The following is a 24,447-nucleotide window of genomic DNA, read 5'->3' as shown; positions in this document are numbered from 1 at the left end:
TACAGCCAATTCCTCACACCTCTGTCCTCCAAAAATCTAAACTCCAAAAACCCTGTTGGTTTTTTGGTCCCCAACAGGCACATATTTCTCTGGAATACCATAGGGCACACCTGGAAATCTTCTAGGATGCACCAGTGTGCCCTGGCACACACTTTGAGAACCACTGGTTTATTCTGGTAAAAGAAAAAAAAATTGTCCAGCTTGACTCGTGGTGGCGCAGTGGGTAAAGCATCAACCTGGAATGCTGAGATCGCTGTTTGGAAACCCCAGGCTTGCCTGGTCAAGGCACTTATGGAAGTTGATGCTTCCTGCTCCTCCCGCTTCTCTCTCTCTCTCTCCTCTCTCTAAAATAAGTAAATAAAACGATCTAAAAAAAATTGTGCAGTTATCCAGCAAAGTGGTAGTTGTTTTGATATGCTATGTAGTCAGCCTTTGGCTTCCTTCTTATCTTCTAGCCTGGTATTATACTAGTTTTCCTATTGCTTAGTCCTCTTTAAAAAGGCAGCAACAGCCTGACCAGGCGGTGGCTCAGTGGATAGATCATCGGACTGGGATGCAGAGGACCCAGGTTTGAGACCCCGAGGTCGCCAGCTTGAGCGTGGGCTCATCTGGTTTGAGCAAAAAGCTCAACAGCTTGGACCCAAGATCGCTGACTCCAGCAAGGGGTTACTCGGTCTGCTAAAGGCCCGTGGTCAAAGCACATATGAGAAAGTAATCAATGAACAACTAAGGTGTTGCAACATGCAATGAAAAACTAATGATTGATGCTTCTCATCTCTCTCCGTTCCTGTCTGTCTATCCCTCTCTCTGACTCACTCTCTGTCTCTGTAAAAAATAAATAAATTAAAGATAAATAAATAAATTTTTAAAACAGAAGAAAAAAAAAGGCAACAACAGCATCCCTAAAGTTTAGAATGATCTTAGCACATAGTAAGTAGGTACTCAATAAGTATTTATTGAATGAATGAATGTCTTTGGAATTCCAAGAGAAATGTTTTTATGTGGTAGTATCTGAAAGTTGGAAGATTTAAAATTTTTTATTTTTATATTAATATGGTTTTCTTGAGAGGAACACAAAGTTTCTTACCTGGAGAAGTGCCATTGTACTCCCTTATGCTATAAAAGTTGGTGGATTCATAATTGGTTCTTTAAAGGTCCTATTGTATTCTTTTCCTCATTAAGAGGATTGACAGCTATAACCTCCTATTATTTATAAGCCATACCCATAAGGCACACTAATATGTGTCTTACATATGGTATAGTTAACTTGAGTAATACATTACTTATTAATCATTTGCCCCCAAGTGTCAGAAGCAATATATGATGCTTTTCTTCTTTTCTTTTTCTTTTTTATTTTATGGTGCCTTTCTTAAAAATAAAACTGGGAAAACATTGTTAATACAAATATACCTCATTGGTTTGAGCCCCCACTTTAGAAACTGAATTAATTTGCTTGAACTAAGCTAAAATTTTTAACCCTTGCACAATCCCTGAGTAAAAGCAAATGACTGGTATAAAGAGGATTGCAGGAAGATGATCAACCTCTTTAAAGACAACAACCTACTTGAAAGTAATCATTTGAAGTAATTCATTTATATATTTAGCCAATATTTACCAAGCAGTTATATGCACCAAGCATCTAGTGGATATTTTGTGAAAACCTCCCAGTTGATTTTATGGTTGATTTCCAAGATTGAGAATTACTTGTTCAACTAGAGTCACCTCAGTGGGAAAATGTGATACGAAAGTAGAATTATTCTTAAATTTATAATAATAACGGTAATTGCTGTTATTGTTATTCATAAACTTAAATGTGCAAGAAATAATACATTTCTTTACTTTCTGTAAAAGTTTAAGTTCTAGGAATTGAGCAAAGGACAGACAACAGTGTGGGATTGCAGGATGGAAAGAGATCTGGGGGACTTGGAGGAGAGCAGAGCAGGTTGGATGGTGATGGAGCAAGACTTGACTTGGGGTGGGGAGCACACAGTGCAATAGACAGATGATGTGTTATAGAATTGTGCACCTGAAACCTGTATAATTTTATTAACCAATGTCACCCCCAAAATTGTTTTAATCCTATTTTGTGCCTCCAGTCCCAGCAGGTTGAAAGAAAATTCAGAGCCATCCTTTAAGCATTCTGGTATCTTACACCTTGCCAAGTTGGCAGGTGTTGGCATCTTGTTCATGTAGTCAGGCAATGCTGCTTGCTGCTGGAACAGTTACCACCCCAGCTGTCCTGTGTGGTAACCAGCTTCCAAACAACACCCAGTGATCCTTACCTCCTGATTCTCACGCCCTTGTGTAGCCTCCTCCAGCATCACACCAGGGCTGTTGTGTGTGACAAGTAGAACCCTGGGGAAGTAGTAGAGTGGGACTACTGAGACTAGGTCAAACAAAGACATTGTCACCTCTCACTTGCTCCCCTGGATGTCTCACTCTGGACGAAGCCAGCCACATGCTGCTAGGATACTCAAACAGCTCTGTGAGACGTCCGTATGGGGAGGAGATGAGACTCCTGCCAATTGCTGGCACCAACTTGCCAGCCCTGAGAGTGAGCCATTTCACAAGTGGATTCTCTAGCCCCAGTCGAGCTTTACGATAACTGCAGCCATGACTGATATTTGACTACAACTTCATGGGAGACCCTGAACCACTGCCACTCAGCTAAGCTATTCCTGAATTTCTTACCCACAGAAACTATGTGAGATAATGTTTGTTGATGTTTTAATCCACTAGGTTTTGGAGTGGTATTATGTATAGAACTATACATAACTAATACAGCATGGCTCGTTCAGGTCTAAACCTTGTGTTTTGCTTACATGACACTCAAGGAGTGTAGAAATTCTCCTGCTGTTTCATGAGGTACTACAGTATGGACATTATTGTGCAGTTGCCTATGCCCGCCCCCCCCACATACTATGTAAGTATTTCTTTGCTAGGATTGTACCTTCCTAGTCTGCTGAGGAAGCAGAGCCTAAGTTCCCTCTTTTCCTAGAAGCACAGACCTGTTGGCAGTCCTGCCATCCTTCATCCCAACCTTCATCTTGCTTTCTTTTTTTGTCTTGGGGAAATCCTTCTCTACCTTTATGACCATAATATTTCATACTTTAATCTTCTCACCCTCTCCAGGACTTTTAGAAATAAAAGTTAGAAAACCTGCAAGCTTATCTTTTTTCTCTCATGTTATAATCCCTTCCCTGAGACAGTGAACACATAGCTATCTCCTTGAATTTTGGGTGGTGGATAAGGAAAGAGGAAAGTGGAGATAAGAAAAATCATAGATAAATTTCTCAAAAAACTACTCTACTACAGTTATCAGTATGTGTTGAGTGTTTTAACCTCTGCCCCTGACTCTGTTGAATGCCTTAAATATTTTATCTCACTGAAACCTTACAATAACCTATGACATAAGCACTATTATGCTCATTTTACAAACAAGGAGGCCAGGTTAGGGAGAGATGAAGTAACTTGCCTGAGGTCTGAAAGTTTGTAGGTGGCAAAGCTAGGATGCTACCAGGTATGTTTTTTGCTTGGAAGCCCCGGCTTTTGACTATTACCATGCAGTTTCTTTCCATGTGGTTGCGGAGGGGAGAGAGTGGATCTAAGGACGCTTTTCTTGGCTCCGTTGGTTCACATAAATGAGTATGCCAATCATAGCTAAGATTTATCTGTTCATTAAAACATTTCTGTCAGTAGCTTCTATTTGACAACACTTTTCAGGCAGGCATACCTACTTGGTACATCTAAAAATTTTAGACTGATAGTTCTAAACTACTGTCTACAGCAGACATTTTATTTAGTTTAGTAGTCCATCCACTCATCCAGCAGTTGTTTTCCAAGTGCTTGTGCTGTAGGTAGTACTGTGTGTGATGCTGGAGATCCAAGATAATTAAATACTCACCATGAGTTATATGTGTGTTTGGACAGTACAGACATATAAACTAATAATTATAGCAGTGAGATAAGCTCTGTGTGTAAATGGTATATTAACTACATGTCCTGGAATGCAGAAGAGAAATACTAAGCTTAGATTTGACGGAAAAATTCCCAGAGGTAACATTTCAACCTTCAAGGATGAGTAGGAATTCTCCAGCAGGGCACTCTGGACAGAGGACATGACATGGGCAAAGGTGCTTGGCAACTTTGGAGTGTGCCAAATAGTTGAGAATAATTGAAGAGCAGGATGGATGCTTTTAGGGACCAGATAACAAAGGGGTTTGTTAGACCATGCTCCAAATACAGGATTAAAACTGTTATGGGTCGAATCTTGCCTACAGATATGCCGTGTGTGGTATAGTTTTTAAAATCTGAGTGCCTTTAACCAGGCGTCCTACAGTTTTCTGTCTCCTCAGGCCACCTCTCCATATTATATATATTTGATCTGATAACATACCGTATTTAAATTCCTAACTACTCTTGTAGACATCTGAGTTTACTTCTTCTGCTACAGCAATTGAGAGTCACTGAGGAATATTTTAGAGCAAGATAGCATTGGCTCTTTTAGAAAAGACCATGCTGGGTTCCTGTGGAGGACAAACGGTGAGGCCTCAAAGCTTAAGTACAAGATTGAGAGACTTACTGGATAAGGAGGCTTAAGGAGGGGGAACAATCATGATTCCCATGTTCCCACTGGATGAATGATGGTGCCATTCACCCAAAATAAAGAAGATAGAAAGTTAAGGTTTTACTTTATATATTATATAAAGTTGTTGAGAGCATAAATATTTACAAGGGTTATATCCTCTTGTTGGATTGACCCCTTTATTATTATAAAACAGTGATTTTTAACTGGAGTGCTGCAAGAATTTTTAAAACATGCCTTAGCTAACTATTTATATGGCACTGACCTCTTTTCCTTTAGATTGTCAGAAAAAATGATAATAGACAACACAACAATAGCTGCCCGCTTTGAATGAATTAAAATTATACCTATTTTTTTTGTCAATTCAAAAAATATATTTTCGGTATGTCACAGAATTTTAGTAATTATTTTATGTGTGCCATGAGATGAAAGAGGTTGAAAATGACTGTTATAAAATATCCTCTTTGTCTCTTATTGTAGCCTTTGTTTTAAATTCTATTTAATCTGATATAAGTATTAACCACCCCAGCTTCTTTTTTGTTTGTTTCTATTTGCATGAAATACCTTTTCCATCCCTTTACTTTCAATCCATGTGTCTTTTGATATTAAGGTGGGATCTTGTGTGTGTGTGATCTTGTGTGTGTGTGTGTGTGTATGTATATGTATATATATATGTATATGTATGGGTCTTGTTTTCATATCCATTCAGCTACCCTATGTCTTTTGATTGGCGCATTTAATTCATTTACATTTGAATTGATTATTGATGGGTACGTATTCATTGCCATTTTATTATTCTTTGTGGTTTTATTTGTATTTCTCTGAAGATTTATAACATTGAGCATCCTTATGTCTATTGGCCATTTGTATGTCCTCTTTGGAGAAGTGTCTATTCAGGTCTTTTGCCCATTTTTTAAATTGAATTTTTTTTTTGGTGTTGAGTTTTATAAGTTCTTTATAAATTTTGGATAATAACCCAGTGGTTCTCAAACTTTTTGAAGTCGGGGCGCATTTAAAATCCTACAAATAACTGTAGGTGCACTACATACAAATTTATGAGAAATATGTTATAATAATTAAGTCAAATATTAAAGAAAAAAATAGAAAGTCCAAGTGTGCTTTTATGGTAATTAAATGAAATAAATACGACAAAATTAAATTTATTCTGACATTAAAAAACATTTTTATGTTACATTTTTTGAGTTATGCTTTTTAGAATTCGTAAAAAAGAGGGGTTAAAAACTAAAAAACGACAAAAAAGTTATCTTTTTATATATATAGATACATTCTTAGTAAAATTTAGTAAATTTGGCAGGTCCCAGCATGAATGTATTAAGTTTTTTCATTCTTGTGTTTATGAGAAACATGAACCTGATTTGTCCTAGCGATTTCTTCAAAGTTTTGGCATATATTTGAAAGGCAAACTAATTTCCTTGTCAATACACTGAAGAATTACTCTTTTTACTCTTAATTGTGTTGAGGGTAGAAAAACCTAATTCACATAAATAGGATGTTGAAAATTGTAGTAAAATGTTCAAAGCTTTTTAAAATATTGCCACATATTCTTCTTTTATAGAAATCTAAAAGGCTTCGAGAGTCAATTCCTTATGTTTAATCATCAATCCACGATCAGTGGATATAGCTGACAGTTCTTCTTCTGTTAATGTTAAACCAAAATCACTTGAAGCTTCCATGAATGGGTTTCTAATCCAATTGTATTGTTCAGTGTTAAGTGACGGAAAATGCTATGAATGAAATTCTGCCTGTCAGCCTTCAAGTCCTATTTTATTTACACTTAACTTTTGCTCACTTCCAGAATTGGATTCTTCAATATCATGCTTCTTTTTGAGAAATCTGTCCATTTTATTTGGGTGTATTTATCTAAAAACAATTTAATGATGTGTTAATAATAAATATAATAATGATGTCTTAACAAAAAGAGTGGTATTTCCATAATGAAATGGTATAATAGAGTAACTATATTTATTTTTATATCTGGGCACATGCTGTGAACCAGCACAGCTAGAAATTCCAGGTCCCGAGTGGGAATGGTGCGGAATTAAGTAAATACGGGAACAGGAGGACCCTGTAATTTCTGCTGGCAAGAACAAAGCACACCCAAAAACCTCATCTTTATTTATAGGGCAAAGTGAGGCCATTAGCAAATCTTAACTTTACACCAAACAAAGGATAGAAGAAACTTGCCTCCAGTCTTTCCGGGGAACATGAGGGGTAGTGTAAACAATTCAGCACCACAGCTTAACAGCCTTTTGCAACCTAATCAGGCAAGTGGGGTGGGGAGTTGGGCAGTCTGTCAGCTTTCAGCCAATTCCTCACACCTCTGTCCACCAAAAATCTAAACTTCAAAAACCCTGTTGGTTTTTTGGTCCCCAACAGGCATATATTTCTCTGGAATACCATAAGGTGCACCTGGAAATCTTCTAAGGTGCACCAGTGTGCCCTGGTGCACACTTTGAGAACCGCTGTATTAACCCCTTATCCGATGTATCATTGGCAGGTATGTACTCCCATTCATGGGCTGTTTTTTAGTTTGTTGAACGTTTTCTTTGCTGTGCAAAAATTTTAGTTAGATGTAGTACCATTTGTTTTCTTTTGTTTCCATTGCCTGAAGTGACATATCAGAAAAAAATATTACTACAAGAAATGTCTGAGATTTTACTGCCTATGTTTTCTTCTTGTATTTTTATATTAGTTTGAAATCTAACATTTATCTTTAATCCATTTGAATTTATTCTTATGTATGACATAAGAAGGTATTTATTGTGGCATTATTTACAAGAGCCAAAATTTGGAAGCAGCCCATGTCCATCAGTAGATAAATGGATAAAGAAGTCATGGTACATTTGCTCAATGGAATACTACTTGGCCATAAAAAAAAGAACTCTTACCCTTTGCTACAGTGTGGATGGACAGGAGAGCATTATGCTAAATGAAATTTATCAGCCAGAGAAAGACAAGTACCATATGATTTCATTCATATGTGAATCTAATGAACAAAATAAACTAACCAGCAAAATAGAAACAGACTCACAGAGAAGAAACAGCTGCCAGAAGGCAGGGAGCTTGCAGGGCTGGGTATAAAAGGGAAAAGGATTAAGCAGTAGAAAAAAACAATAACAAACAAATGAACTCATAGACACAGATAACAGTATGGTGATTACCAGAGGGAAAAGGGGTGAGGAGAGAAAGAAGAGAATATGGGGGGATGAATATTGATGAAGGAAGACTCGACTTGGGGTGGTGAATGTACAATACAATATACAAATCTTATATTACAGAATTATACACCTGGAATCTATATAATTTTATTAACCAATGTCACCCCAATAAGTTCAATGAAAAGTAAAAACATTAAAAGTACAGGTTTATAAGTTTCTTCCATTTTTACGAAAGTAAATCAGTTCTCTGACCTGTTAACCTATCCAACTTAAGGAAATTAAAACAACCTTGAACAAACACTAACATAAAAAAACTAGCTGTATCATTAGGAATAAGTTCAGCTATGAGTAGAAGATCCCAAATAATAGTGGCTTAAAGAAAGGTGGTCTTTTGTTTGCTTCTCATATAAAAGTCTGGAGCTAAGGAAGTCCAGGGCAGTTGTTGCTTGCGTTCCGGAGATCACCTCATGCTCCTGCTAGACTGCACCAGCCATCATCTTACCCTGTCTGGAGGAGGAAAAGAAGAGTCAAGGGCAGAGGATACGCGCCTGCTGTCTTTTCCAGGTTTCTGTGCTATCTTCCTTACCTATGAGAAAGAGCTGCCCGACACCAACATCAGACAAGGCTACAAATAATTATGCCTGAATACATTTAAAAATATAAATATTGACTAAACCACAAAGTGACCAAATATCTCTGCCTAGTATGACTGAGTACTAGTTTGTTTACCAATTCAGCTTTCATCACATTTCATTCTTCTTAATACTAGATGCCCAATCATAGAATTACCCGTTTCCTGACAGCATCCAATCACTTATCCCTAAAATTGCATAACACAGGCCAAATTCTACAGTGAAGCCTTTCTAACATTTTCTCACTGTGATCCCCATGGTTCTCCATGTATATGCTCCCTCACAGCAACAAGTAATAAATCCAGTTTGTTCAACCACTGGTCATTCCCGTGGTCTCTGGATGAAGGGCATGGACCCCTATTATTAGCAGTAGTAAGTTGTAGGACCACACTCAGTTGGCACCAGTTGCTGAGAAATATAATCTTTTCCCTGGACTACCCTGTGCTCATTGAAAATTGGGGTTTCTATAGTCATAGAAGAGAGGGAAAATAGATAGACAAACCAGCTAACCTTCTCTTCTACAATCTCCAAACAAGAAAGCCTAGATGCTTTGTTAATGTCACCATCTAAAATAAATGTATACTAAGAAGCAAGAAGATGACTTCAGGAAATAGATGATAGATAGATAGAGTAAATAAATAAGCCATATAAGTAACCAGCAGTGCTGTAAGCACAGTCTCCCTTTCAAAACAGTATTTGTAAGCACTGCAATTGCAGATGTGCTGTGGACTATGACCACTGGAAGGCCCCTAGCTCCAACTGAAGGGAGCAGCTGTCATTCTCAACTCCAGCAGTTGTTGCCATGTGGGGACACAGGTACAGTGTTGTCAGACCTCCTATATTTGAAATTCAAAATTTTGAGTTTAAAAAATATAGTGTGGGACAAACAGAATGTTTCTGCATCCTAAATCATTCTTGGTGTGTGACTGCTTATCTAGAGGAATGGATTGATTTTCTGTCCACTGGTCATCTCTCAGGAACATGCTTCTCTCAGGATATACACGTGTTCCAGCTGTTTTCTAGGTCAGAGGTGTGATTGGCTTCCTCTCACAAAAACAGAGTTGCTTAAATGACATGGGTTCCTGAATAGAATGCAAAGAAGGAAGAAAAGATATGTTAGTCTTTCTCAGTTTTCATGAAATGATCCAACGATCCACGGAATATTAATCTTAAAGCTGTCCTTCTCCCACGATATACTTGGAACCGACCCAGAAGAGGCCTAGTTCATTGCACAGAAGCTAAAAATGGCCCATGGCAGCACCCAGTAGGCACTTGCTCCTCATTTTTGTTCTTGCATTTATGTTTCTCCTCACTGATAATAACGCTTGATGCTCTCTAATTCATATGTAGCTAATTCATAGTTCATAGCTGATGGTGACTAGAAAAAGGTTTTTCTTCTGGTTTTTTTTGTGTATTTTTTTGGTATTTTTCTGAAGTTGGAAACGGGGAAGCAGTCAGACAGACTCCCGCATGCGCCAAACCAGGATCCACCTGGCATGCCCACCAAAGGGTGATGCTCTGCCCCTCTGGGGCCTCGCTCTGCCACAATCAGAGCCATTCTAGCGCCTGAGGCAGAGGCCACAGAGCCATTCTCAGCGCCCGGGCAAACTTTTGCTCCAATGGAGCCTTGGCTGCGGGAGGGGAAGAGAGAGACAGAGAGGAAGGAGAAGGGGAGGGGTGGAGAAGCAGATGGGCGCTTCTCCTGTGTGCCCTGGCCGGGAATCGAACCTGGGACTCCTGCACGCCAGGCCGACGCTCTACCACTGAGCCAAACGGCCAGGGCCTCCCTTCTGTTTTTAATGGGTACAAAGTATACTACTGAAATATCTGCTAAAATATTCAGCTAATTGAAGTCAAAGGGGATAAAAATTCAGAAACCACACCCAGAAATATGTCTGACATTTCATTTTGTATATAAATCAGGGAATGATTGAGATTTTTTTTTTCCCTTCTTTTTCTGAAGCCGGAAACAGGGAGAGACAGTCAGACAGACTCCCGCATGCGCCCAACCGGGATCCATCCGGCATGCCCACCAGGGGGCGACGCTCTGCCCACCAGGGGGCGATGCTCTGCCCCTCCGGGGCGTCGCTCTGTTGCGACCAGAGCCACTCTAGCACCTGGGGCAGAGGCTGAGGAGCCATCCCCAGCGCCCGGGCCATCTTTGCTTCAGTGGAGCCTCGGCTGCGGGAGGGGAAGAGAGAGACAGAGAGGAAGGAGAGGGGGAGGGGTGGAGAAGCAGATGGGCGCTTCTCCTGTGTGCCCTGGCCGGGAATCGAACCCGGGACTTCTGCACGCCATGCCGACGCTCTACCACTGAGCCAACCGGCCAGGGCCTGATTGAGATTTTTTTAACTTAGGTATAAAACCAGAGGTGGGAGTCAAATAATTTAACAACCAGGTCTCTGCCCTAAAGACTGTTTTAAGTATAAAAAAAACAACATACTGAAAAGTAGTTTATTATTTCATGCATTTAATACTTAAGTAAGAACAATGAAAGAGGTACACAAAACTAGATTATAAAAAAGAATTTTTTAAATATTAATGAAAAAATATTAAATAATACCTGACAATAAAACTTATTAAAGATAATTTTATATTGCTTCTTGATTGGCATCCTCACTTGCCATTTTTTTCACCTGTGGGCAGAATGAACATTACCACGGGCACTTAGAATACGCTGTTGAGCAGATGAACTTTAAAAAAGAGTAAGGAATGTAAATTTGTGATTTACACATTGGGCAGCTGCCCACGCACCCACCTGAGAGAGAACCCTGACTACAGGTGCCATTTTAACAACCGGTTCCCCGAACTCAACAAAAAATTAGGTATCGGTTCTGCTGAACTGGTGCGAACTGGCTGAATCCCACCACTGTATAAAACTATATGATTTAAAGTATTAATTAAAGGAAGATGTTGACCTGCAGTGGCACAGTGGATAAAGCATTGACCTGGAACACTGAGGTCACTGGTTCAAAGCCCAGGGCTTGCCTGGTCAAGGCACATACAGGAAGCAACTACTATTAGTTGACACCTCTCCCTTCTTCCCCCCTCTTTCCCTCTCCTCTCTCTGAAACTCTTTCCTCTCTCTAAAAATCAATAAATACAAGTAAATAAAAATAAAGGAAAACGTGTTTGGAATATATGACACTATATTAATAGTGTACATATTTCTATCTGGAGCCTTTTGACATGTTTTTAGGAGGTATCAACCATACATACTGCCACTATAGTATGTCAGTAGATTGCATCTAAGAACAATTGTTCTTTTACAAAGGACATTAAACCAATGAAATACCATCAAATTGCAATTTTATGGAAGATTCCACAATATTCCTCATATGGTCATTTCAATATAAGCTTTTGACTGAAGTCTAAGAATGTAACGTTAAATTAGGTTTCTATGGAAGCTGAAGACATGGATTTTGTAATTTTGGACTGATGGTAGCATGAACAAGGATAGATTCAATAATTACTATGCCTCTTAGAGTGTCCACTTAATAAACAATGAAAAAATATTGAAAACAACATGTTTTGAGACTCACAAACTCTGAGACCTTTTGTTTTTATTAATTCAGAAGGTATTACTGATGTCACAACATATATGCTTGTGCTGTATGAACCCTAGAATGTTCATGAATAGCTCATCTTTAGATGGTTCTTAAGTACTTATATATGATATGTCTATCTCCTTGGTTCTAAGGAAAAATTACATACTCTTAGCAGTTTACTCTCTGATATGAATACATATTGAATTCTGCATTCAATTACCTTTTTTATGAAATCTACAGATAGTTAATTTTCACCTATAGTAAGGTGAGAGAGAATATATAGTTTAAAAGAAAAAACTTAAGGAAAAATATTCGTGGGCCTAGTTTGGGCAGAACATTTTAAATGGTTAATAAACAATAATGTGCAAGAGATGAAAAATATCTCAAAAGAGTTACAGACCCTCATAAATACTTGTCTGGCTATTTGACCTACTCATTTGTATTTCTGACAAAAGCAAGTGTTTCTGGTTAAGTTTATATATATTTATTCTGAGCCTTGACTTTGGGAATATAGACAGCTAATATACGTACCAGATGATTTAATCATAACGGGTGATAAAAGATGAAAAATAAAGTGTTGTAATGCCAAGCCTGTGTGAAACTTCAAAGCATAAAGCTAATAATTTTCTCAGCTTCTGTCCTCTTTTTTTTTTCCTTTTCTGTCCTTTGTTTTCATGGGAAATCGTGTGACATTTGAAATGGGTGAAAAGCCTCTCCAAAGACAATGGAAGGATGGGATTAACTCCATTGAGGCTCTCCTGTGAGAGTGTGAAGCATTATGCTAGGCAGTTGTTACAGGTATCATATGCTCTTAAATCCTGTCCATGGCTTCTCACACACGAGAGAACAGACGTGGATTAAATAGCTTGCCCAACAGAGTGCACCAAGTGAGGATTGTAATGAGGAAGCTGGTTCCAGAGCGGATTAGGGAACCTGCTCAAAGTCCCGCAGCAAGCAGGTGGCGGAGCTGGGCTCTGACTCCATAGTGCACGAGCAGCACTACCAGCCTGCAGAGACCACAGGAACATGTCGTTTTAGAATTGAAAGAGACTTCACAGATCATCTAGGTAGTTTGGTGCCCTCTTGCACACCAATTTTACATGGGAGGAAACAGTTACAGTGATATTAACGTCCTTTCAAAAAAGGTTAACGTGTGAAATTATTGGATCAATTTAATTCTTTGCCTAGTTCATCATAGGCATTCACATTTTAATAAGTAATCAAGAGAACACTGTGATAATAATTGTTAACTTTTTTGTAGAGGGAATAATTAGTGAACTAAATGAATAAAAGCCAAGTGATTGAACTCGCCTCTGCTGTCCTTCTTCCCTGTTTCCCTGTCATATGCTTATAGACTTATTCAGGGGAACATGGGAGTTTAGGGAAGTCATAAGAGCATATTTTAGGTGTATGAAGTTCCCCCAAATTAGCCTACCAGTTTCCAATTAAAGTACTTCGTTATCTAAAGCAATTAGGAGAGGTGACCTATTTTCTAAAAACTCAGTAGTTCTGAAAATCTGAACTGTAAGATTCTCTAGATGGTCTATTAGATTATCTTGCAGAATAAATTTTCTTTTGTAATATACTAAGTATATAATTTTGCTTTGGATAGAAATAAGTACTGTACTCATGATGTTGTATTTTTAAAAACCTGACAACTCCTTTGCTTCTCACTCAAAGCTGTCCTCCCTCATTATCTATAGTCATGTGCAGTTAGGAATATGTGGTCCACAGATTCTGTGAGAGAATTTGTCTCTTGGGATGAGAGAACAACTCGTATTTCAGGATGGAAATGCCACATACTCCTTCTCTGCAAAGCTGGTTCCAGTGTTTATTCATCCTTATAATCAGGAAGTTCACCTTTGTATCTACCATATGTGATTCCTACCATATTTTCTCTGGTTCTGCCTGCTATGCTGGTTTGGACAAGCTGGACAGAAATTCACTCACCTGGGAGCCTTCCCATACTCTCAAGCAGATAATGCTCAGTGAGTGGCTGTTACCATGTGAGGTGCAGAACAAATTGTAATATGCCCACTAAGCCCTTTAAGTGACAGTAATCCTACTCTGAAGCTCTATTCAAACTGGTCACCCCACTAAATGTCTGTACCCCAAATTATTCTATCTCAATCCTTCCCTTCCCTAACAAAACGGGCTACTTATTAAATATTGAGTGGAGCAATGTGATTATCTGATAAAATATTTTTCATTTAAGTATGAACCATTGAAAAGACAGCAGGTATTTACTTTTTAAAATAAGTGCCTATTGATTAAAGAATGAATTGCTTTTTTAATTATTAGATCCTATAGTCCAAATAGTCTTTGATTCTATAAATAATACCGTATTTCCCCATGTATAAGATGCACATTTTGGGGGGAAAATTTAGGGTCTAAAAACTGGGTATGACTTATACGGTGGTTGTAGATTTTTTTTACTTGCATTTTCTGCTTTTTCATGCTTGTTTTTGTTTTTTTGTGTGACAGACAGAGAGAAGGACAGATAGGGACAGAGAGACAGGAAGGGAGACAGATGAGAAGCATCAATTCTTTTTTTTTTTTTAAGTTTTATTTATTTTTCTACAGAGACAGAATCAGAGAGAAGGATAGATAGGGACAGACAGATAGGAACGGAGAGAGATGAGAAGCATCAATCATCAGTTTTTCGTTGCAACACCTTAGTTGTTCATTGATTGCTCTCTCATATGTGCCTTGACCGTGGGTCTTCAGCAGACTGAGTAACCTCTTGCTAGAGCCAGCGACCTTGGGTCCAAGCTGGTGACCTTTTGCTCAAACCAGATGAGTCCGCGCTCGAGCTGGCGACCTCGAGGTCTCAAACCTGGGTCCTTCCGCATCCCAGTCTGACTCTCTATCCACTGCACCACCACCTGGTCAGGCGAGAAGCATCAATTCTTCATTGCAACTCCTTAATTATTCATTGGTTGCTTTCTCATATGTGCCTTCACTTGGGGGGCTACAGCAGACTAAGTGACCCCTTGCTCAAGCCAGCAACCTTAGGCTCAAGCTGGTAAGCCTTGCTTAAACCAGATGAACCTGCACCCAAGCTGGTGACCTTGGGGTTTTGAACCTGGGTCCTCTGTGTCCCAGTCCGACGCTCTATTCACTGTGCCACCATCTGGTCAGGCTTTCACACTTGTTTTTTGCTCTCATTGTTGAAGGCAGTGATTCATCTTCAGACACAGATGAGGACAAGCTAATGGTGGGAGTTTTGACAGTGATGAGGAGTTGTATGAATTCTATGATGAATAAAACTTGAGTTCAATAACTTGATGCAATACATTTTTTTTTTTCAAATTTTGGGGTCCAAAATTAAGGTGTGTTTTATACATGGGAACATCTTATACATGGGGAAATACGGTATTTCCGTAGGCCTATCTGAAAAGTTTTCTGCTTTAATACTATCTATATTAACAACCCTGAAATACAGAGTAGACTAATAATCTCAGTTTCTTAAATTATCCTTATAATTATGATTATACATCCTTTAAAGATTTTCATTTTTCCTGGAATCTCTAACTAATTTGTAATATATCTATTATTTTCCTAGCATCTCTATAGGATGCATACATTTTTAAATGTGAACAGCCAGGTAACAGATGGTTCCTAGACTTACTGTGGTGATCACTTCGAAAGGTATATAAATGTCTAATCACTATGTTGTACACCTGAAATTAATATAATATTGTATGTCAACTACAAAATAATTATATTTGATTTAATTTTTTATTTAATTTAATTTATTTGAGAGAGAGGAAAAGAGAGAGAGCGAGACAGGAACATCCATCTGTTCCTGTGTGTGCCCTGACCAGGTATCAAACTGGCAACCTCTGTGCTTCAGGATGATGCTCTAACCAACTGAACTATCCAGGCAGAGCTAATATTTTATTTTCTCAAAAAAATTTATTTTACTGATTTTAGATAGAGAAGGAGAGAGAGAGAAACAAGAATGCGCTGTTCACCCATTCATGCATTCATTGGCTGACCCCTGCATGTGCCGGATCAGGACTGAGAAGACAGCCCTGGCGCGTGAGGACGACTCTTCAGCCAACAAAACCACACGCCAGAGAATAATTTCCAGATAAAATTTTAAAAATGTAAACATCCAAAATAGAAACATTACTGTAACTAAGACCTAACCAATGCTGAAAGCAAAGAAAGGATACCCCATAGTTAGTAATTTTCTGATGTTGTTCATACATAACAATATTAGTCATATTTTCAAATGTGCCACTTTCCTGATGTGTTTAGAATGGGAATCACTCTAGTCCTCTACTCTTTACTATTGTTTCCTGAGATACTTATATAAAGCCCATCCTGTGTCACCTTGTACTTGAGCAGATTGTTTTTCTTTCCTTAAATAATTATTCTGTTGGTATACTATGGAATATCTTCTTTTATTTATTTATTTATTTATTGGGTATTTTTCTGAAGTTGGAAACGAGAAGGCAGGCAGACAGACTCCCGCATGCACCCGACCGGGATCCACCCGGCATGCCCACCAGAGGGCGATGCTCTGCCCATCTGGGCCATTGCTCTGTTGTGACCAGAGCTATTCTAGAGCCTGAGGCAGAGGCCATGGAGCCATCCTCAACGCCCAGGCCATCTTTGCTCAAATGGAGCCTCGGCTGCGGGAGGGGAAGAGAGAGACAGAGAGGAAGGAGAAGGGGAGGGGTGGAGAAGCAGAGGTGAGCGCCTCTTCTGTGTGCCCTGGCCGGGAATCGAACCCTGGACTCCTGCATGCCAGGCCGACACTCTACCATTGAGCCAATAGGCCAGGGCCTGAAATATCTTCTGTTCTTATGCATTCATTTTCTTGTCTTGTTGGAAATTTTAGTTTTAATGGGATTTTCTTAGGTTGTAACCATCCCATTCTATTTGGGATTACTATTGTCATCATTCAAATGATTAATAGTGCTAAAAGGTATAGGGTTCAGGGTTGATCCTATAAGATGATCTTCAGTGCCCAACTCCCAATTCACTGTGATAATATAATGGAAAGAAGGAAAGAGAGAAGGTGGAGAAATATTTAGAAAGGGAAAAAGGCCAGAATGAGAGAGTGAAAGAGCGAGATCCAGCAATTTAAATATCCAGAAAAAAAAAAGATATACCGGTAGATGAATAATAAGGCTAAATGAAAGATGTGGGGGGGGGGGAAGGTCTGTGATAAAGAGGGAGACATATAGTAAAGGTTCAATAAGTAAATAAAAAGTTCATTATATACACCAAGTCTTAAAGTTGGCACACCACATGTCCATTATTTCCAGTGCCTATTTTGAAATATGCTCTTAAGATAATTTTTAACATTTACCATTAGTGTTTTAAGAAAATTCTATTAAAAAGTTAATCTACTTTTTATATGGAGCAGAATTAATAACATTTGTATTTGGTTTAGACTAACACAGAAACTGAGACTTTTCATTTAAAAGAATTACAGGGCCTGACCAGGCGGTGGCGCAGTGGATAGAGCGTCAGACTGGGATGCTGATGTTCCAGGTTCGAGACCCCAAGGTCGCCAGCTTGAGTGCGGGCTCATCTGGTTTGAGCAAAAGCTCACCAGCTTGGACCCAAGGTCACTGGCTCGAGCAAGGGGTTACTTGGTCTGCTGAAGGCCCACGGTCAAGGCACATATGAGAAAGCAATCAATGAACAACTAAGGTGTTGCAATGCACAATGAAAAACTAATGATTGATGCTTCTCATCTCTCCATTCCTGTCTGTGTGTCCCTGTCTATCCCCCTCTCTGACTCTCTCTCTGTCTCTGTAAAAAAAAAAAAAAAAAAAAAGAATTACAGGGCCCTGGCTGGTTGGCTCAGCAGTAGAGTGTTGACGGGATGTGTGGATGTCCCCTGTTCCATTCCCAGTCAGGGCACACAGGAGAAGCACCCATCTGCTTCTCCACCCTTCCCCCTCTCGCTTCTCTCTCTCTCTCTCTCTCTCTCTCTCTCTATCTCCCCCCCCCTCCCCCGCATCCATGGCTCGATTGGAGTGAGTAAGGCCCAGGTGCCGAGAATGGCTTCATAGCCTCCAGCCTCAGGTGCTGAAAAGAGCTCAGTTGCTAAGCAACAAAGCAATGCCCCAGGTGGGAAGAGCATTGCCCCCTAGGGCTTGCCAGGTGAATCCCAGTCCTGACGCATGTGAGAGTCTGTCTCTGCCTTCCCTCCTCTCACTGAATCAAAAAAATAATAATAAAATAAAATAAAGGAATTACAGTTGATATGGAATAAGGAGGGTGTTGAGATCTGGAAAGATTTGAGCTGAAATCTTGTCCTTTCTACTTACTATCTGCTAACCCCATGAGGATCACCGAATTCTCTGGCCTCGGTTTCCTCAGGTGCAGATGGAGATGAACTTAAAATCTTCCAGTTGTGAGCAACACTCTGTGGCAGATGTTGGAAACTGTCACAATTTGAGCTGCTCCAGGAGACAAGCCATTATGTAGACTTAGTGTTAAAAAAAAAAAAATCTTTCAAGCCTGTAATAAAGTTTAGAAGTAAGCTATTTTTATTAGACCATGTAGCCCAGTAAGTAACATTTTCTGCCTGGATCCCTGGCCTTCAGTTTAATAACAGGGCCTGTATATATTCTTATTTTGTGTGTTTGGTATTTTTTCATTAAATATGAAATTTTAATACTCAGAAAACAACCCACACAAAATAACTCTAAGATTTTAACTAATGATTTCCTTTTTGTATCCAGTGATTTATCTTGTTTTGCTAATGGGCACCACCTTAACCAGGTGTTCAAGTTAACATCTCTAGTGAGGAAAACGGTGTGCCCTCCGATATGATGCATAGAGGACGCAACATCACGTGTTGGGCATTCTTGCCAAAATACATACTTTGATCTAATAATGAGGAAACTTCAAAGAAATCCAAATTGGAAGATATTCTCCAAAAACAAATGGGCTGTATTCTTTAAAAATGTCAGTGTTGAAAAGTAGAGGAAGGCTAGGCAACTTTCCAAATTAAAGGAGATTAGATATGACAACTAAATGCAACAAGGGATCCTGAATTGGTCCTGGATTAGGGGAAATTTTGTCATAAAGATCATTATTGGGAAATTGGTGACATTTGAATATGGGCAGTATATTAGATAATACATTTTATTAATGTTAAAATGCTGTATGGGATTATAAATATAAGGTAGGTAGATAGATAGATAGATAGATAGATGATAGATAGATACCAGAGACAGACATAGCAATGACTAAAATAAATGTGACAAACTAAAATTGGTAAATCTGGGTGAAGAGGACCCGGGGATTCTATTTTCTATTCTCGCACATCTTTTGTAAATTTGAAATTATTTAAAACTAAAAATTTTTTAAAGTGTATATTGTTTTGTAGAAAGCAATTGATTTTTTGATGCAACTAGTTGACTTTTTAAGTTGAATTTATTTAGAAAAAGCTTATAAGCCCAAATCAGTTATGCCTTCTCTTTACAGCCTATTAAGATTAATTTCTCATATTGATGCCTTATTCTCATGAATGTGCTTAAATGAAGTAGTGAGGGCAAAGAATTCTCCCTCATCCTAATGGGTGGTTCCTCAGGCAAGTACAATGGGTAGATCTGCATGTAAAAGTTTGCATTGTTAATGTGAACAGAGGTGATATCTCACTAGACAGCAGCAATTACAATGAACTGTTTTGAATTTCCATATACAGAAGTCAGACCTGTTAAATAAAAATTAAACCTTCTTTGGGAAGAATAAATTTCAATTTAGCACATTAATCTTCAGAGAAAACTATTAATATATTTGTAAAGCCAGTAGGCATGGCCACCATCACAGCCACCTGGCCCACGCAGGTTCCCATTGGATTCGGACAGTCGGTAAAGAAACAACGGAGCCAAGAACTGGTGGGCCATCATCTTTAATCCTACTTGCACCCAGTGGGCATGTAAAAACACACACTGGGCTCCAAAGCCCACTCATTCAGCACTCACAAAGCTACTGACTTATCCGAGTTTCCTAGAATCAAAGGTTTCTAGCTCACTAGCCTTATTCACCTCTCTTCCCCATCTCCTTCTCTCTTGCCAAACTCTGCACAAACTGACTTCTCCTTCAGCACTCCGCCATCTTGGCTGCTTCTCCTGGCCTCCTCCATGTGGCCTTTCTCTGCTCTCCTCTCTGCTCTCTCCTCTAATGCTAATCTCAGGAACCGAGAGAGAGAGAGCAAGTTCCCGGTCTGCCCCACTTTATAGTGTAGAAACCAAAACCTTTAATTCAATATACAAACAAGGAAGTCTCTGATACAAAGTCACTTATCTGAGGCATAATGGGATTCCTCATGAGAGTGCACCACCCCACATCAAAAAGGGTAGGAAAGCTTAGTCCCAAAACCAAGCCCCAGGCTACAAGGATCCTGCCTGCCCACAGCCCGCCCCCAACACACATTAATACAGTGTGTCCGTAAAGTCATGGTGCACTTTTGACTGGTCACAGGAAAGCAATAAAAGATGATAGAAATGTGAAATCTGCACCAAATAAAAGGAAAACCCTCCTAGTTTCTGTAGGATGATGTGGCAGCATGTGCACATGTGCAGATGATGACGTAACACTGTGTATACAGCGGAGCAGCCCACGGCCATGCCAGTCGAGATGTGGACGGTACAGAGGAAAGTTCAGTGTGTTCTGTGGCTCGCTAAATTCGAATCCGTGACCGAAGTGTAATGTGAATATTGGCGCGTTTATAACGAAGCGCCACCACGTAGGAATAAAATTACTCGGTGGGATAAGCAGTTGAAGGAAACCGGCAGTTTGGTGGAGAAACCCTGTCTGGTAGGCCATCAGTCAGTGATGAGTCTGTAGAGGCTATGCGGGATAGCTACCTAAGGAGCCCTAAAAAAATCTGTGCGTGAGCCTACATCGAACTGCACTGAATAGGTATGAAACTGGGAGAGTTTTCCTTTTATTTAGTGCAGATTTCATCGCCTTTTGTTGCTTTCCTGTGACCAGTCAAAAGTGCACCATGACTTTATGGACACACTGTATAATCACGCCCATCCCAGGAAGGGCAACTAATATCACCTGGGTGACAGTCTTCCATGTGGGCAGCGCCATCTTTAACAAAGTGAGCATAATATATTTTATCTGCCCAACAATATTAATTTTCAAAAAATTATTTAAAATATTTTAGATTTGTTTCCTCTGAAAATGTAAGAACATATTCCTCATATAACTCTGAATTCTGGAAATAAGATTAAATCTTACTTTTTGGTATTTAATATTTCAAAAGATAAAAGGGTCTTTTTTTTCTTGTGACAGAGAGAGGGAGAGAGAGAGGGACAGATAGGGGCAGAGATGAGAAGCATCAATTCTTCATAGCAACCTTAGTTGTTCATTGATTGCTTTGTTATATGTGTCTTGATGGGGAGGGGGCTACAGCAGACCAAGTGACCCCTTGCTCAAGCCAGTGACCTTGGGTTCAAGCTGGTGAGCCTTGCTCAAACCAGATGAGCCCTCGCTCAAGCCAGCAACCTCGGGGTTTTGAACCTGGGTCTTCCACATCCCAGTTCGACGCTCTATCCACTGCACCACCGCCTGGTCAAGCAAAAGGCGATCATAAATGTTTTACTTTTTCCTCTTTATTAGGAATGTGAAATTTTTTATATCTAACAATCAAAATATGCTGTTTTCAAACAACATAAAATTGGTATTGTTATTTGGATTTGCATCATTTCTATATTCTCAACTTTTTGTGCATGCATTAACTTTAGGCTATAATTTTGGATTCTTTTAAAAAAAATAAAAGAACAGTAAATTTCCTGTATGAAGCTAGGAAAAGCCAATTGCTGATTTGTGTCGTATATTCTCCAGTTGAGAATGACCACAGGATCCAAGAGGCCCTGTGTGTCATGAGGTGGATGAAATCATCCCTACATTGTGGAGGCTGCAGTGCTTTCGTAAGTCCCTGGGTGGTCCGGCCAGGTTTCCGGGTTGAGTTAAAACAATCTTCTATGTCATAGGACGCCTTGCCCAGGTTGTGCAATGTAACCATTTAAACCAAGCAAACCTGTTGCTCAACTACTTCAATTCTGTTTCTTCTATATCCAAATTAGGTTATTTCCATACAAACATTGTTCAACAGAATATTTACCAGCTGATAAGAAGGATTGTAAAAATTTCTGTGGACTTCCTGAATTAAAAAAAAAACAAAATACATAGTTTAAAAATATGCTGTGAGCCAGGTGGGGCTTGGAAGGTTACTCTGAAAAACAGGCTTTATTCACTAGATCAGTGGTTCTGAAACATTTTGAATTCAGGGTGCATTTAAAATCCTACAAATAATTGTAGGCGCATTATATACAAATTTCTGAGAAATATGTTATAATAATTAAGTCAAATATTAAAGAAAAAATCAAGTCCAAGCACGCTTTTATGGTAATTCAACGAAATGAATACGACAAAATTAAATTTATTCTGACATTAAAAAACATTTTTATGTTATGTTTTTGTTTTTGGGGTTTTTTTTTGCATTTTTCTGAAACTGGAAACAGGGAGAGACAGTCAGACAGACTCCCCGCATGCGCCCGACCGGGATCCACCCGGCACGCCCACCGGGGGCGAAGCTCTGCCCACCAGGGGGCGATGCTCTGCCCACCAGGGGGCGATGCTCTGCCCATCCTGGGCGTCGCCATGTTGCCACCAGAGCCACTCCAGCGCCTGAGGCAGAGGCCACAGAGCCATCCCCAGCGCCCGGGCCATCTTTGCTCCAATGGAGCCTCGGCTGCGGGAGGGGAAGAGAGAGACAGAGAGGAAGGCGCGGCGGAGGGGTGGAGAAGCAAATGGGCGCTTCTCCTGTGTGCCCTGGCCGGGAATCGAACCCGGGTCCTCCGCACGCTAGGCCGACGCTCTACCGCTGACCCAACCGGCCAGGGCCTTTATGTTACATTTTTTGAGTTATGCTTTTTAGAATTCGTATAAAAGAGAGGTTAAAAAATAAAAAAACGAAGTACCGCCTCTTCCGTGTCCTCGGCAGAGCAGTCGGCAGGCGGGAGCACCAGACCAACCCATCAGGAGTTCACTGAGGGGAAGACCAGGCATTGAGATTGTCATGCCAGACATGATAAAGAATGAAGAAAGGAGAAGAATGTCTGCTACATACAGAGACCGCTGAAACACTTCCGTAGCTGGAAGGCAGCAGCCTCTTGTCAGAAGCATTATTTTATTTGGAATTTCAAGTTTATAGAGGATTTGTTTTCTGAAAGTTGAGCAAACCTACAGTTTCCATTTGTTTGGGGGCTTTCAGCCAGCCGATGACTGAGAAAACCGCTGAATCAATAACTATAGGCTGGACTTCACCCACCAACTCTCGGAGAGGACCGACTACCCACACCGCCATCCTGGGGCTCCCTGGGTGGGGCAAAGCCCCGGGGAGCCCCCCAGCTGCCTCACAGAGCTGTGTGGGGAAGGAGATCTTAGCCCGCTGCCACCTCCGAGCGAGTGGGCTGCCACGTGAGTGCCCAACAGAGTTCAAAGCGGCTCTACTAGGAAAGGAGACCACAACTGGAACAAGCCTACAAGCCATACACAGAATGGGAAAACCACACAATGGGAGAACATATTTGACAATACATCTGATAAGGGGTTAATAACCAAAATTTATAAAAAACTTGTGAAGCTCAACACCAGGAAGATAAACAATCCAATCAAAAAATGGGCAAAAGAAATGAATAGACACTTTTCCAAAGAAGCCATACAGATGGCCAATAGGCATATGAAAAAATGCTCAACATCACTAATCATTAGAGAAATGCAAATTAAAACCACAATGAGATATCATCTCACACCAGTCAGAGTGGCGCTCATCAACAAAACAACACAGAGTAAGTGCTGGCGAGGATGTGGAGAAAAGGGAACCCTCCTGCACTGCTGGTGAGAATGCAGACTGGTGCAGCCACTGTGGAAAACAGTATGGAGATTCCTCAAAAAATTAAAAATTGAACTGCCTTTTGACCCAACCATCTCACTTTTAGGAATATATCCCAAGAACACCACATCAGTGTTCAAAGGGAGAAATGCACCCCAATGTTTATTGCAGCATTGTTTACAATAGCCAAGAACTGGAAACAGCCCAAGTGTCCAACAGTGGATGAGTGAATTAAAAAGCAGTGGTACATATATACAATGGAGTACTATGGGGCTATGAAAAAGAAGGAAATACTACTTTTTGCGACAACATGGATGGACCTGGAAACTATTATGTTAAGTGAAATAAGCCAGGCAGAGAATATCATATGACCTCACTCATTTGAGGAATCTGATGAACAATATGAACAATGAGGAGCGGAATAGAGACAGAGGCAGAATCAAAGGATCCAGAGGGAAAGGGGATGATAGGATGATAGGATGGGATGAGAGCAGAAAAACACCCTGGAGGGAAGGGGGGAGGGAATTATGGAGAGGGGGACAGGGGGGATGTTGTGGGGAACATGGGCAGGGGATGATGTATTCGGGGGTACACTAGAATCTATGTAAACATAATA

The sequence above is a fragment of the Saccopteryx leptura genome, chromosome 12, assembly GCF_036850995.1.
Source record: "Saccopteryx leptura isolate mSacLep1 chromosome 12, mSacLep1_pri_phased_curated, whole genome shotgun sequence".
NCBI lineage: Eukaryota > Metazoa > Chordata > Mammalia > Chiroptera > Emballonuridae > Saccopteryx > Saccopteryx leptura.
Note: the sequence above shows the minus strand (reverse complement) of the source record.